Source organism: Bos javanicus, chromosome 12 (assembly GCF_032452875.1).
Source record: "Bos javanicus breed banteng chromosome 12, ARS-OSU_banteng_1.0, whole genome shotgun sequence".
Classification (NCBI taxonomy): domain Eukaryota; kingdom Metazoa; phylum Chordata; class Mammalia; order Artiodactyla; family Bovidae; genus Bos; species Bos javanicus.
Window position 1 is genome coordinate 52544479 of NC_083879.1, and position 4916 is coordinate 52549394.

Consider the following 4916-nt stretch of genomic DNA (forward strand, 5'->3'; position numbering starts at 1 on the left):
TCCTCCCTCATATCCTCTCAATCTGTCTCTCCACACTCAACAGCAGCCCTCTCCCCGCAATTGCTCCATAATCCCTAAACTCCAGCTGCCAGCCGCTGCGCCTTCCAAGGGGCCAATATTCCTGTCTGGGGTATGCATGGCTGCGGCAAGGGCTGTCTGATTCTCATTCCATTTAGGCTGCCACAGATCAGCTGTTTCACTCTCCACCTTAAATGTTTCTCCTCTGACTCAGACAGTTGCCCGGATGTGGAGATTGGACCCCTGCTTCAGTTCCCCCATCCACTGAGGGCAGGTTCAATCCTATTAACACTCTGTTTTCCTCCCTAGTTCTTTTGTCCTGCTGAGTTTTATGTGGTTCTGTATATTCTTTTCCTCTGGTCAGGTACTTCCTCTGCTCTCAGCTGGTGTTCTGCATGCACTTCTGTGTCTGAAGGTGTATTCCTGATGTATCTGTGGAGAGAGATGTATTCCAAGTCGACCTACTCCTCAGCCATCTTTTTCTCTCAGGCTCCAATATTCTTATTCTGCTGTGAAAACAGACACGTTAACAACATTAGTTTTCAACCTATGAACTTGGTGTATCTATCAATTTATTTAGATCTTCCTTAATTTCTCTGAGCTACATTTAGTAGTTTTCAACATGTCATGCCTATCTTTTGTCAGAATTATCCCTAAGTATTTTCATATTTTATGTTCTTGTGAATGGTATTCTCTTTCCAATTTTAATTTCTGATTGTTGCTGGTATACAGAAATAAAATTGATATTCCTGTGTCAAGCTATCTTACAACTTTGTCAAACTTGCCTGTTTGTTTTAGTAGCATTTTTCTGTAGATTCCATAGGATTTTCTACATAAATAATTAAGTATGTCTTCTCTGAATGAAGACAGATTCTCTCTTCCAGTAAAAAGGAGTTAATTTCTTTTTCTTGCCCTTTTTCACAGGCTAAAACCCCCTATTTAACGTTGAATAGAAGTCTGAAGAGTGGACACCCTTGACTTGATCATGATCTTTGGGAAAAGGTATTCTGTCTTTCATGACTATTATATTTGCTATAGGGGTTTTTTCTTTGTTTGTTTGTTTTTCATTTTATATAACAATCATCTTGTGAGTCTATCTTTTAAGAGCATGTCTATAAATAGATAAATATTCCTTGCTCTTATGTTCCAAATAATAGAAACAATGAGATTTTCCTAAATGGTTGTGAATAACTCATTTTACCTTCCACATTCTTGATACACCTGACCATTGTTAGCCTTTTATCTCACAGTGGATATATTAAGGATGGCTGCCAGCTTTTATAGTTGTTTTTGAGTACACTAGGGGCAACATTGGAGTGTAAGCTGTTTTTCCTGCTAGGAGTCAAGCATGTCTGGCTGGCTGGGTGAGTGGGCCTGCAAGAGATCTATTTGCATGAATAAATGAAGCTTCCTGGAAAAGAACTCAAGCTTAAGAAGGAAAAGTCAGGCTGAGAAGGTTTGGTTTAATAGATGCCCCAGGCATTCAAGGGAGCCTTGCTTTTACATATAGCACCTTGTCAGACTCTCAGCCAATGTCCCTGATCCAGCACTACACAGGTCTTATAGAAAATAGGAATTAAGGATACAAGTGTCCACCACCTCTCTCTAAGACACGAGGACACTAACCACTCTACTTTGGTCTCTAGGTACAAAGTCAAAAAGTGAGCAATTCACTCTTCTTTTTCTGAAGGGAATACAGCATGGCTTTGGCACATATAAGTTTCCAGAGAGCTTGCCACATTTAGCGACATGAGAATTTAGCATCATGATTGCTTCATTTGGCAGATGCCAAGTCTCTGTGCTAGTGGAGGCAGAACGGATCTGCTCCTAGGAATTACCAGGTAAAACCAGAGGGATTTTGAGTGAGTTTGGAGGTCCAAAAATTGTGGTTGGGGGATAAAATCAGAAGAACTATGGGCTGTTACTAGTGTGTGTATGTATGCTAAGTTGCTTCAGTCGTGTCCGACTCTTTGCGACCCTATGGACTGTAGCCTGCCAGACTCCTCTGTCCATAGGATTCTCTAGGCAAGAATACTGCCAAGCACTCCTCCACCTCTAGTGTATGTTAATTCACGTTCTGTGGTAAAATATGGGCAACATATTTTGATTAAGTTAATTTAAAATACTTTTATTTTAATTTTCAGTCCAGTTTAATGAGGTGAAAGAAAAAAGATGATAAAATCAACTACTAATCAACATATCTTTATTAAAAAGTCCTCTGATTTGGCACAATAATTATTTTCCACTATTTTTGACTATTTTTAAATGATAAAAATTTTGCTGTGATTTCTAAGTGCTAATTAATTCTAAAACTCTCTCGGGTCTGTAAATGGTATTTTTCCTCTTATTTTTTCTGGCATTCTCTAGAACATAAACTTTTTTTTGGCTGTGTCATGGAAGAGAAATGGAAGGGACCTAGTCTGGAACTGAGACAATATGAAGATTCTGGAAAGTACATGAGGGTCTAGAAAAGTATTTAGTAACTAAAATCTTTGGAACTGCATCTAAGAAAATTAATGTGTTGAAACATTAAGAAGGGGAAAAAAAAACCTTTCTGGACCTTTGTAGCCTAATCATAGGCTATGCTAAACTATTAAATTACTCTTTCAGAAAGAATTGTCAAGAACTACAAAGGGCCCAAGGTTTCAACCTTTCTTCCAGCTAACGGATAAGCTGGCCATGCTTTGATGGAGGCTGGTGGAAGACATGACACTCCTGGGCCTGAGAGTAACAAAAATATATGGGCACAAATACTTGTCTTGGTTTCTTTTGCCTCCAAACTCCACAGAGGTGGTACAGGAAGGCTCAGATGGATGCCTTCATGGAAGTGGCTTGAGTTATAGGAGAGGAACCCTAAGCTTAGGGAACATGAATTTCTTTTTTTTTTTTTTTTTAAATAATGGGCAACAAGCATGCCTATAACCTTCAAGGCTGTTTGCCATGCCAAAGTCCTTGAAAAGATAGTTCAGAATAAATGACAGTGACTTGCTTCACAAGAGGTGTAGAATCATGAGAGACTCATGGAAAATTGTCTTCCAACAAGGTTAAAAAGCACCTCACTCTTTTGCAAAGCCAGAAACTGGTCAGAATTTGTCTTTCTGAAACCAAAACTGAGACCAGAATTCACTAGGGTGCTGACAAATGTCTAACAACTGGTTGTCTTCAAAGTAAAAAAAGCCCTAATTTGTACCACTTGCTGATTTTTCACAGTGCAGAAATTCCTGTCATGACATTTTAAACTACCAATATAATCACTGAACATGGAGTTAGGAAGAGATGTACAGTAGCTCACACTTGTACAGTACTTCTACCACACACGTATAATAGGCAAAAATAATCTCCAGAGCCTGGATGACACTAAAATTTAGTAAAATAATTAGGAAGTGATGAGTTTTGAATATTTACTACCTTTCAGTTTAATATATTTAATTATGTTTATGTAATTTTTAATATGAACTATCTTTAACAATTGTCTTGCAAAATTTCTGAAAATTGAACAACCGGCTGTTGCAAGCCAGCCTTAACCAGCTCTAGTACCCCACTGTTAGGACTCCTCCTACGTAATTAATTGAGTTCCACTGGAGATTCTTCAAAACCCAGTCTCTTCCATGTTTTTTTCTGCTAGCTTATTTAAAAATCCTTTTTCTTGGTTTATTTAAAGCTAAAATGATATTTGTGCAACCTGTTTATTTTTCAGTCCCATGTGGTTAACATAAATAAATCTGATCTACTGTATCCAAACTTAAATTATGTTAGAAGTAACTCAAATTAGATAACTTTGGGGGTTCTCTTTCTATCATTTTTAGAACTATGGGGTGAGTGTGAGTAGAAAACCTGTTTGACTTTTTCTTGGAATTTGATATTTTTAAACCATCCTTTTTTCCTCAGGATTATATAAAGAGAACTACCTCTGCAAAGTCTGTCAGAAAATCTTGGGAGAAGTCTTGGGTTCTTTATATTTTGAAAAGAAAATGTGATTGTTATGTACCCCTCCTTTCTCATGATCAGTATACACTCATTATTAAACATTTCTACTGCTTTTTTTTTTTTTTTTTGCTATGTTGGGTCTTTATTGCTGCCCATGGGCTTTTCTCTAGTTGTGGCCGGCTGGGGCTACGCTTTTTTGTGGAGCACAGGCTCTAAGGTGCATGGGCTCAGTAGTTGTGGTTCACCACAACTGGGAAATGTTCCCAGACCAGGAGTTGAACCAATGTTCCCTACACTGGCAGGTGGATTCTTATCCACTGTACCACCAGGGAAGTCCACTATGGTATTTTTAACTGGAAACCATAACAAGACTACCCTAAGGGCTCTGAGAGAGGAAAACATATCCATATTCTGTGTGAATGTATAACCACAGAATATGGTTACACATTTTTGCTTGTAGTGATAATATATACATTATAGATTAGTGTATCTACAATGTATTCATGTATCTATTAGATTCTCACTTATAGTGATAATACATACATTTTGGCTATTGTGGTAGTCTAGAATGAAATTGTGGGTCACACTTTACTAAAATATGCAAGAACATTTCAAATGAAAGTAATCAAATAGTTTGTTTATCAAACAGGAAGTGTAACTCAGTTTCAGGAGAAGTCACTGTCAATATTGTTAAAAATGGTACCCAGAGCTATTAATATATACATGCACCAATGAACATTTTTTAAAGGTGATTTAAACTCAGACTATACTAAAAATATCAAAGTTTTCATATGTGATTATTTTATCTAGGTGGAATATCTCCTCTTTGAAGAAAGAGGAAAAGACCACAGCAAACTATTACAGACTTTGGGTTAAGTATAGCTACAGAGAGTTTCTCAAGAGAAATAATACTCTGACCACTTTATTTAATAAATCTAAACCTAATGAGAAAATAAGTTAGTCACATCACT

General features: G+C 37.2%; 1 long non-coding RNA gene across 1 annotated transcript; it reads left to right on the plus strand.

The window, feature by feature from the left end:
- Positions 1-947: 947 nt before the first annotated feature.
- Positions 948-3317, plus strand: LOC133258081 (uncharacterized). The gene is made up of 3 exons (XR_009739803.1): positions 948-1020; positions 1709-1859; positions 2386-3317. It is a non-coding gene; the product is annotated as an uncharacterized LOC133258081 (long non-coding RNA).
- Positions 3318-4916: the final 1599 nt, after the last annotated feature.